We start from the raw sequence: 13,149 nt of genomic DNA, 5'->3' as shown, positions 1-13,149 counted from the left end.
CAGCCACCTTATGGCAAGCTGTTGTCACCTGTGCCTCATGTAGAGGAAGTTTATCTGGGCTGGAGAACACGAGGCATACCCACGAGGTGTTTTTGTCACCATGGCTTTCCCAGTAGTCCTTCAGGGTGGAAGGAGCTATGGATCCTAACCCACCATAGCCCACTCACTCTGGCGGCCCATCCTCAACAGGACACCTAAAGGCTTGCCTGTGGATGCCTCAAAACTATCTCACTTACTTGTAGAGATACCTACACCCTACTTGAGATCTGGACAGGTAAGTGTTGGATGTCGACATCTGCTCATAATCTTGCCCAAGTTTCACAGTACCTGTCAGATATCCTTCATTGTTTGGGCTGTAGTAGCCATTTCTTAGTCTCATTATAGATGGAATTTTTTTTAGTTTTCCTTCATTCAAATCTGTGGCCTAGGAGCAAGAGAATGTAACAAATATACCTTTACTTCACCATCTTTTGTTGGAAACCTTGAATCTAAGGTGGGCTTTTAGAAATCCAGACTTGGCCCTGCCCCAACCATGGTTAAAGCCTTTGGCCTCCCACTGCAATTCGAAGATGGAGTCTCAAAGCCCTGAGGTAGCGTACGAGTCTTTATGGGACCTACCTTCTGCTTAGCTCTCCAGTCTCACCTTGCTTCTGGCTTGCTAAATCTAGGATGCCCCAGTCATCTTTTTTCTTTTATCCCTTTAAGATAACATTTATTGTTCTTCTTCAAATTATTAAAGCAACTATATTCAGTGGTGGAGAACTAGAAACTATGAAGAAGTATAACAAAAAATGAAAATCACCTATAACTTCCTAAAAGATAACTACTGATAGCATTTGTCTTATTTTATTCTGGTATTATTTCTATATATAACAGTCAGATATTATTTTTTCATGTTATGTATTTTGTATATATAATTGTAAGGCAATTAGAGTCATTTAGACTTCTTCTTCCAGTCCACATTTTACTATGAGTACTTTCCTGTGCTATCATTTCCCATCATCGTGCTAGTTTAAGTTATAGTGGACATTAATAAGTACTTACCATGCACCCACTACTATTTGGTTAAGCCCTTTATATGCATTTTCTCATTAACTTCTCGCAATGATCTGCGAGGTATTAGGATATTCCCATTTCACAGATGAGGAAATCAAGCTTAGAAAGGCTAAACAATTTGCTCAAAGTCACACAGCTGGTAAGTGTGGGAGCTGGGGCCTGAGCCGAAATGAAGAAAACCTCAAAACTCTCCTGAGGTATTGATAGAGTATTTTTTTAAAACATTGATTAGATACTGACTGGATACAAAGGAATAATTACAATCTATGTGTAAGGCATAAAGAATCATGATTCAGTGAACAAAAATATTACCCACCACCCAGTTGAAGGCAAATTTGCTGGCTTTTGACAGTTCTTCAAAGTGGCCTTCATAAAAATGATCACAATTGGAATTAACGAACATATGGGTTCTAGGATTAAAATTCCTCAATGTAAGGAAGACAAAGCTCCCCCAGTCCCTTGGAGAACAGCAGGCCCTTTACCTCAGCAGACAGTCAAGATCAGTTGGTCGCTGTGAATCCAGTTCTGGGGGATGCTTCTCAAGTGTACCTTTCCCAGCCTCTGGGAACTTCTGCCCTGAGAGAGGCTGGAGTGATCAGAACAAGGCCACCTCAGAGTGGTGGACTGAGGAACCTTGGGAGCAATGGCATCCAAGTAGGCCGTGGCGAGGGGATAAGGAGGGTCTGTGCTGGTGGCAAGATCAGCTTGGGACAAGTGCTCTAGGCGAACAAGCCAGGACCCAGCTTAACCAGCAACAGTGCCTGTGGTGGCAGGGGGAACACGTGCAGCTCAGGTGAGGGGACAACTCGAACTGCCACCTGACTGAGTGGCTCAATCATTCCGAGAGAAGTGAAGTATGTTGAGGCTTTACAACCCTTGTGAGGTTTGAGAGGCTCAGAGCCAAAGTCAGGACAAACTTGTTTATTGCCATGGTCATTCTTACACATATTCTCATCTGTCCACCCTTCTGGCTAGCATGCATGGAGCAAATAAGGATTAGTCCATATTTAGTAAAATCCCAGTTTCACTTTCCAGACTTCATTCAACTGTGGTAGTTCTCCCACCATGGTCTCTTGGCCCCAGGGGTGAACGATAAAGTTGCATGAATTGTCCTCCATCAGACAAACACTTCCAGGAGACATGGGGAAGCAGCATTCAGAGGGGGTGACTTTGTCCCCCTTCCACCTCCCACTGACCCCAGCGATGCAGCTCAGGACCCTTTTCGTATCTTGATTATTGAAGAGCCTCCTAAGCAGCAACCTTGCTTCCAGTCTCCCTGCTATATTTGCCACCAATTTGTTTCCTTTTTAAATTGTTTTTAATTATCTAAAATATATATACATTCCCAAAGTCAAAATAATATAACAAGTTATGTTCAGAAATGCTTCACTTCAATTACTGTCTCATCCACCCTGCTTCCTCCCTTTCCTCTATAGGTAAATATTTGTATTAATTTACATTTGTCCCTCCAGTGATTTTTTTTTTTGGCAAATACAGCAAAATGTGGGTCTGTACCTGTGTTTATTAGTCTTTTCTCCTTTTCTTAAATATAAGATAGCATGCTAAATGCACTGCTTTGTATCTTTTTTTCTTAATGACCTATTCTGGAGATGTATTTATAAATAGAAACCATCCTCATTCCTTCTTATGGTGGCTTGATATTCCATGATGGGGATATACTAGTCTTTTTCCAACCAGTCTCCGTATTGAACATCTGGGTTATTTCAAATCTTTTTATTGACAACATATTTAATAAGAATAGATTTGGGAGCCATGTTGCTCCCCTGCTCAAAAACCTCTATGCCTTTCCATTGCTTACAAAATCAGAATGCCCTAGGGGGGCTTCTCAAGTCCCAAACTTGTTTCTCCCTCTGTCTACTCTACACCCTGTGTCTGCAGTGGAACCTGCCTTCTCCATTTCTCAAACTTACCCTGCAGTTTGCTCCCACAGTTCCCTCAATCCAAATGACTCCTTCCTCTAGTCCTTCCCTTCCACATTTTCCCTCCATGTTGGTTGAAATTATTCCTCAATCCCTAGAAGAAGAAAAGTCATCTCTCCAGGACTCCTTCACTGATCCTGTCCCCATCCACACCTTCCTCCAAGTGAAATGAACGCTTCACCATGGTATTCCCAAAGCATTGTGCTTGCATCTTTATATTGCAATTTTGCAATTTACATCATGTGGTGTTTTCTGGTTATTTATGTACATTTCCCCCCCACCTCCCAAGTAGATTATGGAAAAACAATTCCTGCGTTGAACTTTTACATGGTTAAGTGCTCAATACATACTTGTTGAATTGTTTGTTTTTATTAACTTTCTGTAAAAATAAAGTACACATAATAACTAGAACCAACATTGTTTATGGCTTTGAAAACAAATGAATGTCACTCATCTTTTTACTTGCTTTGTTTCACTCTACTGGGTGGTGGGTGAGGGCCCAAAGCAATTCCTGAAGAAATAAGAATTCTCAAACAATTGAAGGTTGTTATTTTTGTATGTACAACATATTTATGTAGTATTAGAATTACTGTGCTTTGACACATCAATCTTCCTCTTAAAAGCTTTTTGTCAACTAAACTAAATTTCAAATTAAGTTAGTTAGGTTCCATCCAGAATGACTGCCGAGCACTTGTAGAGTTCAAACGGTATGTTGATAACTCACAATCAATGTTTAAATTTAAGGACGTGAATTATCACTGCTCTGTGAAATTGATATGGCAGATTCAAGCCATTTATGGGGCCTCTTTAAAGTTGTACACATCTGATCTCTTGGAATTCACTAGAAAATCCTTGGAAATATTTGATTTACTCCTTTCTGTTGTAAGAAAAACAAAAAACCCCACAAGTTTTATAAAATTTCATGAGAAGGAGTTATAATGAGCATTTTTCAAATTTTATCAAAATTAAGATGATGTAGTACAAAGTTTCCAATTCTAGAGATAAGTCTTTCCAGACATTTTGGAAGACCCCAAAGGTCATATCAGGGGTCTGTCTGTTCTGTCTGATGGGATTCTGTCAAGTTCTAATTGACAGGAATATTTTCGGTGAGGTGGGTCACCTATTCAGTCCATGTATAGAACATAAAGTCTTTACCTTAAAAGACTCAACAGCTCCTTAAAGATATAAAACCTCTCAGTGGGAGATTGGTCAAGGAATTCATGGCCATCTTTAATCTATCACCGACTTGGTCCAGGATAATGACTATGAAAATAAGCAGATCCCAGGCCTAGTTCTAGCACAGAATCCCCATTTGTGACATTGTTCCTGTCACTGAATACATATTTAGAGAATTAACAAATAGGTATTAGAGATATTGTGGAGAAAAACAAATAAAAGGCAGGGTCTGTGGGAAATTGCGTATGGGAAGCAAAGAAGAGTGATGAAGTCGTGAAATGAGGAAGCTGATGGGCCTTTTGATGGCAACACTGATAGCAATTGCAAGAAAGGAATATTATCTCATTTTGCAATGGATTAACATTCAAAAACCACTGAGACCATCCCCAGAAATTGTAAATAAAAAATAATACAAATAATAATGTTAGATCCTGTGCTAAAAGTAAGGAGTATAAGGTGAAGATTTGGAAATCATAGGATTCCAAGAAATGGTTAAAAATGAAACAAATGATTTCATCCATGGGAGAGACTGTAGCAGGAACAAATTTAAACAGTCACTGAGCAGCACTGTTAATGAGCACTAGCACAAGAACATTTGTGTTGACCTTATTAGGGTTGTTCTCCCATTAGTGTTAGTAGGCGCTCCGTAGAGATCAGTAGAAAGATACCTCAATTCGGAGAAAGGGCCATTTTCATGCCAGAATTTCAGAGGCTTCCCAAGTTGTCTGTAAAATTTGTGATCCGATGAAATATGGTTGACTCATATTCCATTCCATGTTTCAAGTGTCCTTTTTTCTGCAGACGTTGACCCAGCTGTCTCTAAGAGAGAGGAGAAACTTCTTGGGAATCAGAGCTGATCTGGCTGAGGTTTATGGAGGGGCTCTTCCAGCCTTGCATTTAAATCCCTCCCTGCCTTCCTGTAGCACAAGTTGTAAAGTGCTCTGTAACCCCACGACCAGGAGAAATGAGAGGCTCTGCTGAGACTGTAATCTTGCTCTAAACAGGTCTCCGGCGAGGGCTGGCGGGTGGTGATACATCACGCAGTTTTCTCCTCTGAAGGTGCCCGGTGTCACCTCGCTCTGGCTGCAAGATAGGAAAGCTTCCAGGGAGCTTCCGAGCCAGGCCCCCCTCCCATAGCAGACACACTGCATTAGCTGCTAAGCAATAGGCCTGGCCCACAGCCTAATTATTAACATTTGAAAGTCGGCTTCTGGGCAACTGCAGGAATAGCTTCTATGACATTTAACAATATGGATTTTTCTCCTCCTCCTTAGTGGATGAGCCTATTGCATATTAGTTCTGGATATACTGCCAGTGCGATTGAAGAAGCCATCTCCACCACAACTTCCTTGGCTATTGATCCCAACAAGGACAAGGCACCTTCTTCCAGGGACAATAAAGGCTAAACACATATTGGAAAATAAATGAAAGAAATATTCATATTACTATCATTGTTTAATATCAATACTAATATTTAGTTAAGCATTTAGGTGCTAGCTCTATAAAAAACAAAACACTACCAAAACCCTATCACTAAGGATAATATTCCTGCTCACAGGACATTGTATATTCTATTTAGATAAGGCAGACGGATGTATTAGAACTATACCTCACACACTCAATCCATAGGCCATAATGATTCATAAATAGAGGGGGAGCGTTCACTTAAAAGCATGACCTTCCAGCCTGTGAAAGGCCTTCAGAGTTTCAAGGATTTGCTAATATGCATTTAAGAGTCTTTTAGGTTGGACATATCACCGAATGCTGGAGAAAGTGGGTTACCTTTCAGAAAAGGAATTTCCTCCACGCCCTGTCCGGTCAATGAACCTAGACTGAATGTGGCTCTGGGGAGAGACCAGGGGACTTAGGCTGGATCTGACATTTCCCTGCAGTCCCAGATACATTCTGAGATAAGTCACATCCTGGGGATGGTCAGTGCTGCCCGGTTTCTCCTTTCTTCAGGGAAGCCAAGAGCACTGAGCACTCACCAGATCGTGGGAGGGAAGCTCCTGTTGCAGAGATGTGCTCAGTGAGATGGTTTGGAACCTCTCTTCTGAACCCTAGAGAATCCTCTCATTAAGGGCAGGTGCTTGCCTGATCTCTGGCTCATTGATTTGAGAGTTATTTTGTACTATGGCTGCAAGGGGAAAATATACATGTTTGAAGTTCTTCACTTCATTATCCTATGTCTTAGTTGTTTTCACCTAAAAAGCTGAAAGAATAAGAATACCCAGCACAAACTGGCTGTAAACAAGTAATGAACACAATTATTTAAAAAGCATCTTTAAGGAATAATAATAAAAGTAATAATCATTTACATCTATGCAATAATAATTTATACCAGGTCATGCTTTGTGAATCACTGTGCATACATTATATAAGACACTTAAATCTCAAAGCCAACCTACAGAGTGTACAAATACTTTAAAAATGATAAATAACCAATACCAAGAGCAAATCAGCTTAAAAATTAACTTTATAGATGACATTATTTTAAATGAATGGAAAATCATTCTTTTAGTAATTTAACATTGGCACCAATACCCCAGAAAGACAGATGATTTGACCTCAGCTTTAAAGTTGTCTTCATTGTTAATTTCCATAAAAACCTTAACATTTGTCTAATTATAGGGTTCTGCATTCATTGATCTCACTAATTCAACTGTTTTATCTGAGTGTGTCTCCTGAATTGATAAATCTAAATTGCACATTCTCTAAACTGCTAAGCTCAGGAGAAATCTTGAAGGTGGTGGGCCCACATGATTGTTGGAGTCTTTTGCACCCGGCTAGCACCATCTACTGTAACTTTGCAATATCGGCTTTATCATCCTTTTCTGAAAACCTTGATATTCAGATTCCTTTACTCTCTCCTGGCATTACTCAGTCCACCAAAGGTGTATATTCATGATTAAACTGAAAACCGAGCAGTTTTGGTGACAGAACATATGAAAAGGAATGTAAACTTCATGGCATTGTTGAATTTTGTCATCAAGGAAGAGCTTTCTTAGATCTCCTGGCTTGTCTTGAAGCCTGTTGTTGCATGACCTATATTTCTGCTAGGAACCTTTCTAAAATGGATAAGTAGTTACATATGAAAAACCTGTGAAGCCCTTGCAATTGCTTTGTCCTGAAAGAATGTGTGTTCACATGATTCACACAGCTTACTGTTTTATCATTTATCTGCCTCCTTGGAAATAACAGGACATAAAGAGAATGAAATCAATATTCTTTTCTCCTTGCCTAGCACAAATGGATACTTACTTGGGGTCAATAGTCCATTTTGAGGGTTTTACATAATGTTCAAAAACACCCTTACTCCAGGTAAGGAGAGGCCAGAAGATGGAATGATGGGGGATCCAGAGTTAGCTTTTGTTATTACCAAAGTCCTGGCTTTTGTTTGGGGCTGCGGATTTGCAGGTGATTATTACATTGTTCAAACTAAACAAATAAACAGAATGAAAAAGTAATATAAGTAGGCCATGAATGAGCCAATGATCGAGTCCATTGTGGACCGAGGCTTATGGTAAGTCCAATTCCTTGTTTCTACAATCCAATGCTGAAAGAAAAAAGAAGAAAAGAAAATATTCCTACTTTGGTTTGAATCTTGGAAACCCAAGACTTTCTGCCTAGTGAGTTTCTGACAAGCAAGGCAGCATCCCAAGTCCGAGCCTCAAGACTAGTTAGGAGCTGCCTAATAGTTTCCTGATCTTCAAAGGAACTGTCCTGTTACTAACCTAGCTGCAGACTATGCCATCTTTATGGATTCATGTGATGCTGCAAACACAGGGAGATGGTATATGCATCAAGAGATGGATACAAGAAAGTTCCTAGCATTGCTATTCATGATAGCCCTAAGCTAGAAACAAGCCCAAATGCCCATCAACAGTAGAATGGGTAAATGTGCTATATTCACACAAAGGCATACTCAAGAGCAATGAAAATGAATGGACTACAGCTACCAGAGCAACATGCATGAAGCTCACAAATACCGTACCGAAGAAGCCAGACACGTGAAAGAATATATACTACACTATTACATTTATATAAAGCACACAGAAAAAGCAAAATTAAACTATGTTTAAGGAAGGCATGCCTAGGTGGCAAAAGTATAAAGAGAAGCAACATCATTATCATAAAAGTCAGGTTAGTGGTTGCCCTTGAGGGGGTGATATAGTGACTAGGAGGACGCATGAGGAGCAGGTCCCTGCGACACTGGCAGTGTTCTGGTTCCTGACCAGAACTGGTGGTTCCACAGGTAAAGTTTGGTTTATGATAATCCCCTTAGTTAAACACTTACAAGTTATACATTTTGAATTTGTTATATTTCACAATTACAAAAAGAATTTAAAGACAAATCATGGAACCCTGCTATGTGTCTCCATTGCCCACCCAATTCCCCACCTTATTAATCGGAGTTCCCCACATCTGCTTCTCAGCTCCTGGTCTTGTCTGCTTCCCGCCTCTTCCCACTATGCACACCATATTGCAATCATGTTAAACTCTTCAATGACTTTGTACTTTTCTACTTCTGTGCCTCAGTGCCCAACCTCCTTCTCCCAACCCCACTCCCACACCTTGAATTCGCACCCATCTTTTATGACACAGCCAAATTGAGATTTCCTCCATGAAGTCAAAGCTGAACGTCTTGTAAAAGTAGTATCTTCTACCTCTGAATTCTGATTTCCATTTGTATTCTCTTATAGCAACTACTACATTTTCCTTGGTCTGGGTGTGTGTGTGTGTGTGTGTGTGTGTGTGTGTGTGTGTGTGTGCGCGCGCGCGCACGTGTGTGTGTTCATCCTCTTTGTCCATAAACAAAATAGTTTTGAGCACAGTAGGTACTCAGTAAATGTGGACTAAGTTCATTCTTCAATAGATGAATGAGAATGATTATCCATTTGGGTGTTTGGGACCTAAAATATCTCTGCAGAGGCTTGTCCGCAGAAAAAGGGTCATTGTTATGAGCACACTGAATAACAATTCAACTCACTGCAGTAGCGTTTACTGGCTGTTGTGATATTTGGGTTGTGCCATTCTGGCAACTGTCCTGCAGCCTCCAACTAGATAATATAGGTCACTCTTTGCTGCTAGTCCTGGAGTTGTGACCTAAATCAGTTTTGTGAAATGTATCTGGAAAGCTCTAGAAGCTACTGGGTAATTCATAATGCATAGATGAAGACACTCTGTCTACATAGGAGCAAACATGGACATCACACATATAGAAATCACATCAATTTGTGAGCATGTGTATGAATGTGTGCATGGGGGGCATGTGTAATTACTTTCTGAATTACTTGGGAAATCCTCAACTTACAAATGTGTATGTTACTGGTGGAATTCAAAATACCTAACCTTCTTCCTATTTCTAAAGTCTGTGGATCAATCTGAGGAGTACATGAAACTGAGCAATAGGGAAGACTCTTATGGCTATTTACAAAGCAGTTGATGCCATCACTGGTTACCTGTTTGTATGTATGCATAATAGCATTCGTAAGTTAGGCATTCCTGAGTCAAGAAATACCTACATTATGAGTATGCATGTTTGTATGTTTGTGTGAGGGCCTATATTTAGGAACCCATTCGTTAAGCAAATGAGCATCTCTATTTTGGCTGACTTCACAGAACATGCAAAATAACTGAGGTGTCACCAGATTTTAAAGGAGGGCTTATAGTAATACAAATGTTGACTTAGTTAGGACTTAAGCTAAAGACAAAATGATGAACCATCTAGAGAAGATTCTGGAGAATTTTGCTTGGGTGGCTTTGAAAGGCACAGAAACTACCTCTGGGTAAATAGTCCTGTTAATCTGTTTAGCTCTAGTCAGAACTAATTGTTCAGATTTAGGTCCAGAAGAGGGTTGACCTTAGTGGTTATCGGGCAGGGCCATTAGTAGAGTTACACAGATAAGTTGGTTTTGCATGTGGACTCTAAAATTATTATATACATAAGAAGTATTAGATGCAAAGTGCAGTTAATGGCTAACAAATGTTTAAAACTGAAAGCTATTCCAGGAAAGGAGGAACGAAATGAGTCCATCTTATATTCATTAGGCAGCTGGCCTCAAACATTTGATATATTTCCCAAACATTCTGTGAATTGCTGGCTTTACCATGTCGCAATTTTGTTGGTTAAAAAGTTATCAAGAAAACTCAATAGAAGTCACTGAAATGATATACTACACAATGACCTGTGAAGGAGTACTTCTAACTGAGAAGTAGGAGAACACTCGCACACTTTTTCTCAGGTCCTGGATGAAATATAAATCAGGAAATGAAGTCATGTGATTAGAAAATATCATTAACTTTCTTTGTTATTATGTCATGATAATTTTTTATGGTTTGGATAGTCTCTTTACAAGTCCCTTATGCAAACCTTAGGCCCAAATAGTTATCTCTGTTTTGGAAAAATTTGTAACTGTCAGTGAATTTTATCTAGTCGCCCATAAAGAAACAAAGCAAAAAATAGGTGGCTATTTGGTTTTACCTTGAATTTGCTAGTTTAAAAAATAGTATTATTACTTCACTTTTTATTGGGATTCCCTGAAGAAATGTGGAGTTTTGATTTCAAATTTCAAGGCTGTTTTTTTTAAACCATTGTCATTGGCCTTTTACAAGTGTTTTTCCATTGTGGATGCTGAAGAAAATGAAATAAACCATAATAAAAATAATTTTGTCCAGGTGGGACATAAATCAGTTGAGGAAATCCAGTTCTTTGTGGCAAATAAAAAACATATGTATCTAGTGCACTGAAATATTATTCATCAAATGAATGTTAGACACGTGTTAGGATTTAGAGTCACAAGGAAGAAGAATATTAGGGTAGAATGTAAAAATATCTCATATTTTGCCTAATATGGAATAATTGGAAAAAAATACGTGAGGAATTTTACATGAATGAGGTAGAGCTGAAGTTCATTGCAAGGGTATATGGGGATTTCCCCATTAGGAAGACTATCTGTTATTGCCTCTTAATTCACACCTTGTTGAGTATGCTAAATTACTATCAAACTCCAACTAGAGAATTCAAAAATAGAAACTACAGTGGATACAATGTTAACTAGAAAAATACCTGTGCAAGCTGGAAGGAAGCAACAGGAATGTCTAATTATATGTATGTGTGTGTGTGTGTGTGTGTAGAGTATACAATGCATCTTTTTTTATTTGGCTAATGACTAGGGTTTGTAAATTCTTTTTTTAACCTGAAAGCAACCTTTCTGTGTATGTCCTTTTTGCGTATACAGATTGTGCTGTATTATTTTATTTTTCCTTGTTAATGTGTTATTTGATAATTTTCTGATTGTTTTATGTGTATTGCTTCCCAACTTAATTATAACTTAGAAATGGTTTGTAACTTCCATTGTAAGCCCCCTTCAACTATTCCCATAAAGTGCTTAATACACAAGACATGTAGGTACTTAACATTGTTTTTAAACAAATAAATGAATGCGTTTGCTATTATTTACCATTGTATTATCTTAGGCAATTCAACTCAGAGTTCAAAGAATTGATGTGGGAATGTTAAAAAAAAAAGTTTAGAATGTTACAGTTTGTTGGCTTTAGTTACAGCAATTATTTTCATATTTTAATGTTTTTTCCCAATTCTTTGTGTGTTTCTTATATTTTTATACCAATTTTGCATTGAAGCTAGGTGTTTTCAGGCTTTACTAAAAGTAAATGAAAATACAATTTTGCTCTTTTTCAGTGTCATTTCCTAAGCAGGAATGAGCTATTTCAATTTTACTTTTTAAAATACTTTTCATGCATTATGTTTGTTGTCAAAATATTCATTGATTTAACCAGAATCATTATAGTGTATCCTCAAAGCTAGTATTTAATAGCAATATTTTTTAAATGATAAGTTTTTAGTTACTTTTCTCCTAAACTCAAATGTATATTTGCAGTGAATTTAGTATCAACTAAATGAATACTACCACCATTTACTTTTTTAATTAGCTTGATATATTTGTCATTTAAAATGGAGGTTTGACCTAAGTCATTTGTTGCTTGAACTCACATTTGTTATACACAAATCATTTCTTCTTTGATAATAAATTCAGTCTCTTCAAATTTCTTCCTCTTCCTCCTTCTCCTCCTCCTTCTTAACCTGCAAATCATAAAAGGGGCAGGGATAATAGAAATCAATTTTCAGAAGGTTATAAACACTTTGAAAGATAATATGAGTTAGAAAAGATCTGTGTGAATGATGATCTAAAACAAAACCAGAATGTTCTTTCTCATGTAAGAGTGTTTTACATTAAGGCACATGTTTTTTCATCTCAGCACACAGGTCAGACAATGGTTAAAAAAATATTCCTTGATTTAATGCAACCAACTAATGCAAGTTAAAATTGTCACATGGACAAAATCCTATCTTCTAGCATCAGGGCTCTTGATATGAACCTATCACGAGGGTCAGGTTAGATCTAAGGAACACACGTAGCCCCTGTGGTTGTGCCTGAGTGTATGAACATGTCACGTAGTCAAACATCAAATGGGGATCTCATGGACATAGTCTCATTGACTTGTCATGTAATCAAACTTCATGTAATACTCACTTTAAAAGTAAAACCAACTGTTGATTAGAATATGTTGGCAGGAGTACTGATTCAGAACCTCGTTTAGAGCTTAGACATGGTCAAACATGCTAAATTAAAGAGCTAATGTTTTGATGAAGTATAGATCATTTTTTAGAATTAACACTGGCCTGTTGTCCTTCCAGTTCTGGGTCCTCATTTACAAATAGAGGGTGATACTCATTTTGGAAGTGCTTTAGAAAGTTTTAGTTTACAGTTGGTGTGTATTTTGTGGGATGTGTTGGGAGAGTAATGGTGACAGAACACCTTCTCCATTCTATTTACTTTTGAGACCAGACAAGTGCTTTGGAGAACTTGGGGAATCAAAAAGCTGATAGCCTCTTGGTGGTTAAGGCACTCAGCTTGTATGACATTTTCGACATCTTCTAGTTAACATAAGAAAT

This window comes from Manis javanica, chromosome X, assembly GCF_040802235.1.
Source record: "Manis javanica isolate MJ-LG chromosome X, MJ_LKY, whole genome shotgun sequence".
NCBI lineage: Eukaryota > Metazoa > Chordata > Mammalia > Pholidota > Manidae > Manis > Manis javanica.
The sequence above is the reverse complement of the archived record's forward strand: the minus strand, read 5'-3'. Positions refer to the sequence as shown.